Here is a 13986-nt window from a genome sequence, read left to right on the forward strand (position 1 = left end):
CACCAAGAGATAAAAAACAAAGAAATGCATTTAGTAATAATAACAATAACTGGTATTTTATATTTAATTTAATGAGCGATTGAGTCTAACTCATTATTTGTCAGCAGGGAAAGACATTTTAACAGAAGGTTCATTCCTTTCTTTATTCACACAGCTGCACTTATACGGAGTGAAAATCCAGGCAGAGTCTCAGAGCCCACTGAGGAGATTTGGAGACAGGTGCACACTGTGCTCTCTGTCTTATTGCTTTACTGTTGCTCTTTTCACTGAAAGGAAGGGAGAGGAAAGGTAGCAGCGCTAATAAGTTCAGTTCTATCCATCGGTTGCACTTGGTACGACAAGGGTTACTCCTTTGTGTGCCCCGACGTCACTCTGCTTCCCAATTACCACATTTATACACACACATACACACACTCGAGCACACGTTCATTTATATTCAGGGAGAATTTTAAATGCTCTCCATTAGATTCATAAAAGATGGATCGTCTTTTAAAAGCAAAAGTGATCTTCTCACCTTTTATAGGTTGTTATCTATACATTAAAGAGCACATACATTATACTGTGAGGGCTGAAAATGAGCCATCTCACTCTGAAAAGTGTCAAACCACAAGACTTAATGATAAAAAAAAAAAGGAAATGTCAGTTAATACTAAGCAGAGGGAAAAATACTGTTGGTCAGATAATGCATTAACACTATGGATGGAGAAACTTTAAAAATAGAAATATAAGCAAAACTTGGCTCAAGAAATACTGATCAAATCTCTGCTATTTCTATCAAAAATAAGTCAGGTAAATGAGCCTGTTCTTGCTGCTTACATTGTTTCTAATTATGAATAATTAAAAGTCTACTCCAGTCGTGTGGAGAATAATGTTAATTCAATACAATTCAATACATTTTTCATGTTACGGTCATATGTAATTATCTTTTCCGGAAACATATGGCTTTAAAAAATGCAAAATATTCAAGCGTTTCAGCTTCTATATAATTTTCAGGTGACATTTGCAGTATTTACTCCCTGAAGAACCCGAGATGAGATAGCTGTGGGCGCCGAGTGCCTGCAGACGTACATCTCTGTTTGGCTGCTGGCACCTAAATGCCAACGTCTATCCTCGCACTACTGAAGTGGAAAATGCTGCAAAGTTGGAGCCACAAGCTGATACCAGACAACTGTGTCCTATCGTCTGTATTAATCAGCGTGCATCCTGATTTGAGATCAGTCCATTACCTGCACAGGGGCTTGCAAAAAGTCAGCATTTGGGAAAATCAAACCCCAAACTGCCACTATTAAGATAACAGCCACAAAATAACTTGCCGGTGTAGGCAAAAGGTGACAAAACCCTGTTTGTCACCCTCCAAATGCGAGCGGTCCTAATTCATGTTAAGGTTACATGTGTTCCTCTCAATATTCTTTGCAGCGCTGAGCCTTTTGGAGGGTCATCAGATGGTGCCTGGAAGTGCAGTCGCTTCTGAAAGCAGGAAATGCCAGGCAGATAAAGCCGCTAGACCACCACAAACACACACACACACACCCACACACACACACACACACACACACACACACACACACGGTGACATTTCAGATCTTCGCAGTGAATCTGGGACCGTAACCAACAGTTATGCTCTGAATCCAAGCCTCCCTAATTCATCTCCTTCTCTTTCACTATCTATGAGAGAGCACTCCTGTCACTATCAAACTTCCAGCCCCTAAAAAACTCATCATCTTCGCCCATTCTGCCATTTCAAATTACTCACGTTAACTATTCCACATGTTTCGTCTTTTGTCTAAATGGCCTTTGGTGGATGCTGCCTTTGGTGGAGGCCCCCTCTGAGATTATCAGCCTCTCTAATGAAGTCATTTGAGTCAGGACGGCACATTCCAATCTCTGAACAGCCAATCAAAAGCACCAGAGAGACTTGCTCTGCTCTGGCAGATGCCAAGATGGTGGCAACAGCAGACAGTGATGGACTGAGGGATGGAGGCAGATAAAAAAGAGTAAGAAACAAGCGAGAGAGAAAAAAAAGCACAAGCCAGACAGCATTACTTTTGAAAAATGTTGAAAACGTAAACACATAATAAATACATATAAATGATAAGAGACTGTAATAAAGGAGCGACGTAATAGAAAGCTAGACAGCACAAAATGAGGAGGTGATAGGACCTGCCATTTTCTTTGCACAGAATAATGTGACCAGCGAGAAAAAGAGGACGGAAGAAAGAAAGCGAAGAATGTCCTGCCAGACAGAAACCAAAAAAGCAAACAAGGCAGCCAGACGTCAAAACAAATTAGATTCCAGTCCCTGCTACTTTGGATGGACTTGTCTGGATGATTTTTTTTTTATTTCGGATTCACACACAGACCTTTCAAATACAAATATTTCTGTGTAGTTTCGACTGCGTCATCCATTTGATTATAGCCATAAGGCTTTACATTTTAGAGTAATTTTCCTACTGTTGATATTCACAGCAGATACACCAGAATTAAAAAAAACACACACTTGTGCAGCTTTAGACATCCTGGCATGGTCACTTGTTTGTCGTTGTAACAGTCTGAGAAACCTTAATGGAAAAGAAGCGTGAAAAAAAGAAAATCTGACATAGTGAAGGAAGGAAGAGGGAACAATAGAAGACAATAGGGGAAAAAAGAAATTGCTGCTAGACAATAAACAAGCATGAAGGTGTCAATTCACACAGCACATCTTCAGTATATTGTACTCGTTGTCATCAAACTGTAGGTCTCTCATTCATAACTGCTAATATTTGCCAAAAAAATACCAATATATCAAGACTATTATCTCGTTATTGTAGAGATTTGACAGCCTGATTGTTACTTCCATGTATGTAAATGTATATTTTGATTAGTTTTTAGTTTTAACAGGATATTTGCTTAAGCTAAGCAGCCACCAGATCATTTTAAATTTATAAACTTTATTACCTCTCTTTTTTCTAAAAAGTGGACATGACAACCAATAGGAGGAGATTAACGTGTTGTGATATTTACAGTAGCCCGTTTTCACTTAAGGCAACATTGTGAAAGTGGCGTCGAACATAAAAGCTTCCAGTGCCGAAAAAAGAACAAAACGTTGGGATGAATTTAATCCTCTGCATTTGAGTCGTTGTGTAGCTCCGGTGAAAAAAGACGCTGAAACAATGTAGTGCTTAGTAATAAATTAGGACAGATGGTAAAACAGCAGGGCTTTAGTGGACATCGGAAGCTACACCAAGCGTTATAGTATATTGTATTAAGTGAACTCTACTGGTGAAAATAAAGTATATTTACAGTAAAACCCAAAATTATTCATGCTTTTTTGTAATTCTAACCAGTGAATTTCATCTGGCTGGAAATGGCATAAACAAGAAACAAAACACAGTAAGACATTTAGTTAGAGATGTGAATAATACAAACTTAATTTCTGTTTCATTTTGACAGGAGATTATCTTATCATTTCTAGCAAGTATTTTGCATGTGTCTACTTGGATTTTTCTCCAACCTACAGGTCTTTGATGTTGGAAGACTTCCTTGCAATCACTCTAGTCTTCAGTTTCTCAATGGATTCTTGATGGGAATCAGGTCTGGACACCAAAATGTTGATGTTGTCTTCTGCTAAAACTTTCTTCACCACTTTAGATGTATGTTTCAGATCATCGTTTTGTTGTAGTCTCCAATGCTAACAAGGGACAGGTTTTTCTGCAGGCTGCCTAATGTTTTCCTCCAGAATCTTCATGCTGTCCTAGTAGGGCTGCAGCTATCGATTATTTTAGTAATCGAGTATTCTATCAATTATTCTGGAGATTAATCAAGTAATCGGATTCCGCACTAAGCATACACGTTACAGCATCAAAAGCAGAAGTGAGCGCGCTGTCCAAAAGAAATAACCGTCCTGGACACATATAGGCTATAGTATAGTGGCATTGTACATATATAGTATAGTACAGGTGTACTGTACTTATATAGTTGGAAATTATACAACGACTGAGCTTCCTTGGCAGAATACTGCGCTTTCTGCATGCCGGTATGGACTCAAATGCAGCTGGATCTCAATGTCTTTCTAAAACCCGCCCCCACTTCACTTCCCATTGACTAGTGATATTAGTTGGGTTGAGCGCAAAAGCTGCGTTCCCCTCATTCCATTGGTAGACGAACTCGATTGGCAATGTAGTCCTGTCTTTTTTTTTTTTTTTTTTGAGCCGAACGCCGGCGCCGCACGCCGGAATTCCGGCACGGTGCCTGAAAACTTACAAAAAACATACAGTGAAGGTACGTGTCCACCATATACGTTTTTCCCGCATGTAAATGCTCCGCATCTGAAAATAGCACGCATGTTGTGCGGTTAGTAGCAGGCCACAACATTGTCACATGACAGTGCTCAAGCTTCAGCGGCCGCTACGTGGTCATGTGACCGAGCTGTCAGCTTGACGTTCCGGCAGATACATCGGATAAACACAGCGGCTCGGCCGCAAACTTTCTCTTTTATTTCAGAAACGCTTCAGGGAAAAGTATTTCTGAAAGCATTTGAGGTGAGAAATAACTTGTGCAGAAGCTGAATCTGTCCTTGTTTTATTTCACCGATGGCTACTTTAAACGACCCTTTAGACCGCGGACTGGTTGGCCACTCCTGCCGTAAACAATAGAAAAGCTGCACTGGTTAAAATAGAAGCATCCCGTCAAATTTATGGACCCGGTTTGTATCGAATGAAGTCTGGGTCTGGCCTCAGACCGCGGTCTGCCATTTCGTGACCTGGGGTCTAGCATGTAGTTCATTAAACGAAGCCTCGATTCAGAGAATTTTGCCTCGAGGAATTTTAGTAATCGAATTATTCGAATAACGCGAGGAATCGTTTCAGCCCTATGTCCTAGTTTCTCATGATGTAATTTACTGTGATAAAGTTGTCGGGTCCATCGGCTAAAAAACACCTCCAAGCCATCACATTCTCACTGCCAAGTTTGATGGTTTTCTTCGGCTTGAATGTTTGACCTTTCTTTGTGTCCAAATAATTCCATTTTCATCTCAGCAAACCACAGATCTGATGGCTGAAAGCTTTCTTTATGGAAAGGTTAAGTGAGCTTTAGTGTGTCCTGGGAGAAGTGAAGTCCTCCTTGGTCTACACCCATATAGACCAGAAGCTGAAGTAAAAGCGCCCCATGTTGCACTTTAATGTTTATTTTCAGTGTGGAAATCCTTGAACCTCTTGATGATGCTCTGCACTGTGGCCACTGGCACTTGAAAACACTTGGATATTGCTTTATATCTTTAAAATATCTTGTGAGCAACCACAGTGTGCAACTTTCACTTGGTGTTGGACACTAACAGCAAACTCACTGAACTCTTTGGTTTTGACCATGACTTGCAACTGACTGGATATCTACTGCATCAGATGATCTCAGTGTATAGTGTATTAAAAACGCCCAACAATATCATAGAAACTAGCCAGACCAATTGTAATGGTACAGAAGCTTCATTTTCTCAAAAATTTTAAACAATTTCAAGGGATACGGACATTTTCCAACATTACATTCTCAGTAAAACTAAAAGAAACTACTTAAAAATCATTAAAATTCCCCATTAACATATCTAAAACAATGTCTTACCATCTTTTGTGACTTATGTCTTTTTCAGTCAGAAGAAGCTTTTTGGTGAAATAAAAATTCACTTTAAATCAAACATTGACATGGTTATGAATAATTTTGGGCTTAACTGTATCAGGTGTTATTGAAAAATGAAATGAAAAATAGAGGCTTTAATAACCATAGAAATTACAGCCAAGTTTTTGGATATTTCATATATATATATATATATATATATATATATATATATATATATATATATATATATATATATATATATATATAAAGCAATACAAAGCAACCCTAAGGTGCACTGAAAATGTGTGTTTTCATCTTTTTGTGCGTTTCACTGAACTTTCTTTTTATGATGAACGAAGAGTCTGGCTGAACTGCGTTTAAACTTGATCTGCATAAAAGCAAACAATCAGTCGAGACACACAGAGCAAACTAATTTGCATCCAAGCATGCTATTGATAAGCAGCGACGGTCCACCTAGTCTCCTCGAATGACCACAATTTACAGTGGTAGAGCGCGGAGAAAAACATAAAAACACAAGACACGCTACTGCAAAACAGAAAAAAAAGGAAAATAAAGGTGAGTCAGAAAGAAAGCAAACAAGAAAGAAATGAAAGGGAGATGCGGGAGATAGAAAGGCAGACTTTGTAAAGAGTCAAGACGTGTGCCCTATCAAAAGGAACCCTACTGGAGGAAAAGTATAAATAAAACACAATCATTAACCAGCTCTGCCACACTTAACAAGGAGCTCAGAGAGACGAGGGAGGAGGCATAAGTGGAGGGAGCCGCAGGGTTGCCGCGGCAACTGAAATTAGAACCTGGGATAACAAGAGAAATGAGAATGTGTGGGACGACCCAGGTGAGGCAGACTGAGAGGGGAATAAAGAGGAGGGAAAAAAAAGATTCACAGACAGAATACCAGATCTGCCTTCATTCCTATGAGCACCTCCCATACAACAATGTGATAAATAAAACGCCAGAATGTTTTTTCTTTTAAAAAATCTTAAAGATACAAAGCAGCTCATTCAACACGATGCGTGGGGAAAATCAGAAATGTACTCTCCTGAGGCGTGACATCATCTCAAATGAAAAAAGAAAAGAAAAAGATGCACACAGATATTGCAGCAGGATTATTGCGACTGTGAGGAAGCCAAGATGTAGATATTTATAGTCTTCAAATTAATACAACTTGCACTTCTAGTTATTAATTAAGTCAATTTTATTTGTATAGCCTCTAATCACAGAGAGTCTCAGAGGGTTTCTCAACGCCCACGCTGTAAAAAGAAATGAAAACGAAGCCTTCCAACCTCAGACCCTCGCTGAAAATTAGGAAAACATCCCACAAAAAAACTTTATTAAGAAAAAAAAAACGAAGCAACCTTTGACAGAGCTGCTTATCTGTAAACAACAAATATGATATACAGGCAATTATTTTTATAACACCATGATAAATTTGAAAGCACCCATCTCGCCACAGCTGACAGATACAAATGCAGCTATGAGCAGTTATCAAGCACCTTTCTCAGTCTGCTTGGAGGTTGCCAAGAGACAGATAATGCCAACTGGAGGCTGGCAGTTTATAAGGTCTCAGTGTTAAGACCTTAAATGTCAATATTGGTCCCCAGGGATGGAATAATTAAGGCGTAAAGATCTAAAAGGCTTGTCACATATGGCTGGCCAGCTGTCACATCTGTCTGTTCATATTCATGCCGGTAACAACTAGGCCTATACTAAAGCAGCAGCAGAGTATGTAATGGCTGCGCATTAAATGTCAGCCGACTGAGCTACAGTATAACTAAAGGCTCCCACAAGAAAGCAAACTGAGTGAGTAGAAGCCTGGCATTTAAAACAACACACAAGCTCCACTTCTCATTTTAGACACTCACTCCCGAGTGGGCTGTCTAAAAAGATCTATTCCCTCTGGTTGTACTTCACATATCCCCAGTGTTCGTTGTGTTACAGGAGGAAACATTGTAGAACCAATGGATGGGTGAAGAATCTCAGGATGTCAAATTGGTAAGTTTGACCTTTTAGAGCAGCTGGGTGGCAATCCTTTACCTGGAGGAGATTAAGGTGCAACATCTATACTAATGTCACTGAGCAAACCCTACCGCCCAAAAGATATTATCCTATACACCTAAACTGCACTTTCATGCTTTGAAAGAAATCTATTTTGTCACCAAAAACAAGACTGTGACATCAAAACAGAGGCTTCTATTTTGAAAGAGGCACAAATTTTGCAAAAGAATATAGGAGACAAGGATAGAGTCCAGTTACTGTTATTTGCACAACTGATACCAACTTTAAAAATGGACTACAATAACTATGTGTCATATGGAACACAGAAAAACATGGAACTCTTGAAAGGCTGTGACCTTGCACTTGCTTTACAAGATGTAGCAGCCGGTTTACTCAATAAGATGCACATAGCAGGAGATATCTAGAGAATTTAGAATTTCCTACTGTGGAATCTCCAAAGTCCTGCAGCATCTATATCAATTACAACTCTTTGAATGATGAATCATAAAGGCAGAGAATCACCCCAGATGGTTTCTCCTTCAAACAAGCATTAGCCACCGTTTGGTTTTGCCGTACATGCTCAGTCAGTGTGCAATGCAGACAGTTCAAGTGGTCATAAATTTTGCAGTCATTTGGGTGGATGATGAAATTTGCATCATGCATATCGTTTTATACACAGAAAGCATGAATTGGCGTTATGTCAGCAGCAGCAAATTCAATGAGAAGAGCAGGATTTGTGCCCCATGTTGGAACATTGTCCTAAAGCTTAAGTTTAGTTTTCATTTATCACACTTTGTTTAAATTTAGTCACCAAAACTACATGGTTAGGTTTGGGAAAATATCATGGTTTGGATCAAAATACAACCCTCTCACAGTATGTTTGGCTAGCTGACAAGGAGTGACAGTAAAGCAATAAAGGCACATTTATGTTAAGTGAATTATCTCAAAAGCTGTTTTCAGGAATTTTAAACGTTTGAGGTTGTTAAAAGTGAAACAAAACAGTAAAATTGTATGCTGTAAATCAAATCGGTGATCTAAAAAAGATGCTGAAATAATCGAACTTTAAAATCCCGGAATGCAGGAGGTTTATATTGGTTATATTTATATATTGCTAATATTCCAACAATGGTACATCCAATATGGTTACAACTTGACAGGTGGGGACCCAGTAAAGTGCAGTGTGAAATTTGAAATCATTTGAAAGTGTGATTCTCAAGAAAAGTAATGTTACATGGCAGTCGGTGGCTATTATAGTGTGGGGGTAGAGTGAATACAGTTCAGTTTAATAGGAAAGTAATTTTTGGATACAGGACAGACTCGAGGAAGACCTTGAACTCCTTGCTTGTCCAAGAGTACTTACCATGAAATAAGAGCTACAGTATATATTTTCTAAAACTAACCTCTTCTTATCTCTTACAGGTATATCAATATAGACTGAGTACTGAGTAGCAAAGCATACGTAATTTCCACATCAAACACCTGCTTCTTGTTTTCTTTAAAACGTAGCTGCAGTCTTATACTTACCTCATTCAAAGAGTCTTAGTTATATGAGAGTTGTATTCGTATTTTGAAACAGTCATATGCATGACGCTCTTTCAATGGTACTGACAACTAATTTCATCATTTAGATAGGACTACCTGCTGGTGCATCTGTGTGCTCTGACCAAAGAAAAAGAGAATTTCTGTGTAGGAATAATGAGGGTATCATTTTTGTGGCCTTTACAAACCTTAGTCAGCTTGTTTTGGTCCAAATCAGAGAACAAGTTCTTTCTTTGTTGCATTCATGCAATGCTTACTTTATGATAACCATGGACAATTTTTCAGCTCGACTATAATTTATCAACAAAAGACATATGGGAGGCAAATTATTCAAAACAAATCCAATTGCAGTCCGTGTCACTTTCGCTGAGCTTTGTGGGTCTTGGCTCTTTTGTTTGCACTGGGCTCTAACACTACTTGTGTGCTCCTCCAGAGTTTAGAAACACATTGAAAAGGCATTTCACCGCATCTTAAGTGCAAGTTTGCCCTTGGTTCATTCTGTTATGCTTGGCTTTTCAAGCATGAGTAAGTACCAGCTATGAGATGACAACATTCGTCTTCTTATAGCTGTAAAACTGCATTTCAGGGTCGCGTCTTGTAGGTAACGGTCTATCTCCTGAAAAACTGTCTCACACCAAGTCCACTTTCTCAGACCTCTTGGTATGTTGTTTTTTTTTTTTTTTATGCGATCCCCTGAGTATTACAGCCCCTGCTCTCACCTGTCTAAATGAAAAAACGAAAAGAGCAAGGGTTCAGATACACATCTTAAGTGGTGGAAATGCACTCAGGCTTAGACTACAACAGGGGGTTAAGTGTAAACTGGTTAGATCTGGGTTTGTAAATGTGAAAGACGACGATGTGCTGAGATGTGTGTGGCAGGCAGCTGCTGGCAGTAGTGAGTGACAGGTCAGGTGAGCGCCGTGGTCCGCTCAGGCGTGCAGATCCAGCTCCTTTGACTGATCTGAAGTGGCTTCAATTAACTGAAGCAGCCAAGTGTGAGGGAGGGGACTGGGGAGCACGAGCCCCAGACAAGCCTCCTGACAGATTTTAGGGGGGTAAGATGAGTGGAGCCTTCTGACAGGTCCTCTAATGCCCCACCAACTCCAACCTTTCTCCATCTCCTCTTAGCTAATTACTAAGTATCCGTATGGAGACACTTGTCACTGTGATCACAGCAAATTGGCTGTAACTGCAGGGTCAGCAAGGACTGTCTTTCACCCGTGTATACACGCTACACACATCTCGTCAGGCACAAATACAAAAACACACACAATAGTTCCCTTCATTTTCAATATTGAAACTATTCTGAGTTTCATGAGAGAACAGGAAATTAAGTTGCAACCATGAAATGCAATATCAGAGGCACTGCTTCAGCTACATCTGCAAAATCATATTCATGTTGTTGTTGTTGTTGTTACATGTATGATAATACAGAAAGGAGGTGATTAAAATATCCCAGCATTTCACAACAAATCCTACACAGAGATTTAATTTTCACAGAGCTACACAGGAACACTGATGTCAGAAGACGCTGCCAAGTGAAATGTTAGTTTCACTTTGAATATATGAAGGTTAAAAAAATCACATTCCAAAAGTGTGGGAGCAGATTTGAACTGTCCTGGAATTTCTCTTGTCTCTACATTAACAGAAACCGTGTGCGTCAAATGTAAATCCAACGAAAAGATTCACTTAGGCAGAACTCACACTACAGGAGCTTTAAAATCCTAAAAGATTCTGAAATCAGATCCAAAACTGATATTTCTCTGTCCACCCTCTGACATGCACACACCACAACATTTGAAAATAATTGTGGAAAGTGGCTTTACCAGGTATGCAAGGGGCATCTAAGTCGTGTGTATGTGCTGTGGACATTTGCATGGCAAATATAAAAATGAAGGCTGTCCCGATCACCCCCAAACCAATCTAGTATCTGCCTACTAGACAGATAGTAAATCTGTCAAGTTTTAGCTCATTTGTCCATAAGGAGTCCAAATCCAGTGACATTTTTCTACGTGATACATAGTTCAAATAAAACTAAAGTTAATAAATTAACCCTATATGCTTAACAACTCAATAGGTCTGCAATGAATTAAACAAAAAAGCATTTCTGCGACAAAGCTATTCTTTTGATGGTACATAAGAGATTAAAAACCAGTGTAACAGGCCAGATTAACCCTCGGCCAAAGTATACCCTTCCAGGCCAGTTTATACCTGTTGACGTAAAGATTAAGTATGTGAAACTCTTAATTGTTAAGTTATTTAGGTTTTTTTCACAAAGAGGCATGCTCAGCAAGCAAGTCATTATGCAAAAACAATACTAGAATGTCCTTGAGCTAATTATAATTTAAAAAGTTAAAATGAAAGAAAAAACTGAATTGAAAACAAAGAAAAAATTAAGCAAAATATTATGAAAGAACGTTCACATTGGCTGGTGTTGCTTTCAATTGTTTCTGTATAACAGATTTCAGTATAAAATCTCTTTGTATTATCTTTGATTTGTGCTTAAACTAAGATTGACTTGATCTGTGTGTAACAGGCCAGATTAAACCCCAGACCAAAGTATACTTTAGCTTAGCCCAATTTATACCCCGAGGGCTGAAATAGCCGAGCCCAGAATATACCCTTCCAGGCTAAAATACATCCCATATAACATGAGATTACATCAATCAAATGAATTTGATCTTAATTTAAGTGCAAATCAATGAAATTAAATCAATCATTTTAGGCATAATAGGGTTGCACAATGGGCTGGTGGTTAGCACTGTTGCCCTGCAGCTAGAAGATTCCTGGTTCGTGTGTCCCAGCCTGGGCCTGGAATCTTTCTGCATGGAGTTTGCGTGTTCTCCCTGTGTGTTAAACCTCTATTCTCTACATGCATGTCAGAAAACGTATTGTAGATTAGTTGTAGTACCTGGTTGCACCACCAGGTGGAGCCTCTTACTGTTTAATAGTGCAGCAAACTGAGGAGGCAGACACCCAGACTGTGTGAATGTTGGCAAACAGGGAGCTGTAAAAGAGCCACCATGACAAAGACTTCTGTGGCGATCGATGACCTCTGGCCAGAGTTTATGTATTTATAACAAGTTTGGATGATGAGGACGCTCCTATATCCTAGTGACACGTGCAATAGAGTTGCTTACATGGATCAAAACAGAAACACTGAGCACAGGATTAATGTCTACTGTGCTCAATTCGTGGTGTCAACATATCAATAACTGTGTGGTAAATTATTCCAAATATGCATCCCAAACGCCCTGCCACAAATTGCGCTCTCCCTTTCTGACATCTGCGCAACAGTGAACCTAAATAAACGATCCAGCTTAGGTTCTGGATCTATAAACCCCTTACATTGGCTCAGACTAAAATTGCAGACCTGATTCCTCCTCCAACTGTCTGAAGGGGTGAACTGAGGACAAATCGGCACAAAACTCCTGTAATGTGAGTCTGGCCTTCGTTAATCTTATAATGAAACAGTGAAACAGCAGACGGACCTGTACGCACCAGCAGCCTAATTCACCACATCAATAATGCATCTATCATTTACTATTTTCTCCTCTCAGCACACACAAAAATATGTCTCTTATAGCCTCAAACTGGATAGCGTGTGCTGTTTTACACTGTCTTTTCATCCAGCTTTTGTTCTTGCTTTCTTGCACTCTTGCTGTTCTTGCTAGTTTTACATTACCTAATTAACATGGAAAAGTTTTTGAGGGGAGGCATGAAACACACAGGCCCACATAATTTCCCCTAAAGGATATATTTTATTATTTTTTTGTTTTTTGTCTCCCATGTTAGCACATCCTCTGTGCCTCCGCCCTCATTTCCCCTTCTAAAAACCTGATCTCCTTCCTCTTTTTCTCACTTTTTAGTCTTTTATTAGAACCGGGTGCAATTTCCACTTTTAAATAACGGCTGAATGCTACCTGAAACTTCTTACCCAAGTGCCATTTATACGATCAAGTGTCTACTGCATCCTCTGTTCTCCTGCTACTTGGTATTCCTTCACTAGCGGCCTTTAGATCTTCTGTCACCTTCATTCTTTTTTAAGGTTTGTGTTTCCTATTCAAACCATCCACCTCATTTCTCATTCCGGACCATCCATTTCCTTTTACCCACAATTTGGTTCAAAGCTAGCCATGTGAGGATACTGTAGATGTTGGTTTCTCGAAAATACTAAACAAAATGTAGTTTGCTTGAAAACAAATGAACACGCTATAACTTGCCAACTTATTTTTTTCAACATCGTGCCCACAGCAACAAAACACAACAGCAGCAAAATCTGTTGATATATATTATTAAAGCAGACTATCAAAGAGTCTTAAACCAAAAAAATTAAATCAATATGTAAATTAAACTAACTGTAAATCTGTTTATAATTCATCTGTGTGCCTGGTTTGACAAAATATAGAACACATGGAACAGAAAGACTACAATGCTTATAAGACACAGTAGTAAGAAGAAGTGAAAAATTAAAGAATATTTCTGCTGTTCTGTCAAATATTTTCTCGATAAACTCGTTGTTTGGTCTATAAAATGTCAGAAAACAGCAAGCGGCAGAGCATGATTATGAAAAATGAAGTGTTTTGTCCACAATCCAAAGATATTCAGTAGAAAAGAACCCCAGATAATATTGGCATTTTAAGAAGAGAATTTAGACTTTTTTCTTTCAAAAATTACTCTGCTTAATTAATTATCAAAATAGTTGACGGATAATATATTGGTTGATATCTAATTGATTAATTGTCGGGTATTTTTTTGTTTCAAGTTAGCATTGCATTCATCCCAAAGGACACACTTTACGACCAAGTTCACATCTCTTTTGGAATGAAACTGCATGATTTGACCTTT

General features: G+C 38.9%; 1 protein-coding gene across 2 annotated transcripts in view; it reads right to left on the bottom strand.

Annotated features, from left to right (window-relative positions):
- The window catches only part of spop (speckle type BTB/POZ protein), a 130453-nt gene that overhangs the window by 91995 nt on the left and 24472 nt on the right, over positions 1-13986 (bottom strand). The window lies entirely within an intron of this gene.

The sequence above is a fragment of the Amphiprion ocellaris genome, chromosome 19, assembly GCF_022539595.1.
Source record: "Amphiprion ocellaris isolate individual 3 ecotype Okinawa chromosome 19, ASM2253959v1, whole genome shotgun sequence".
NCBI lineage: Eukaryota > Metazoa > Chordata > Actinopteri > Pomacentridae > Amphiprion > Amphiprion ocellaris.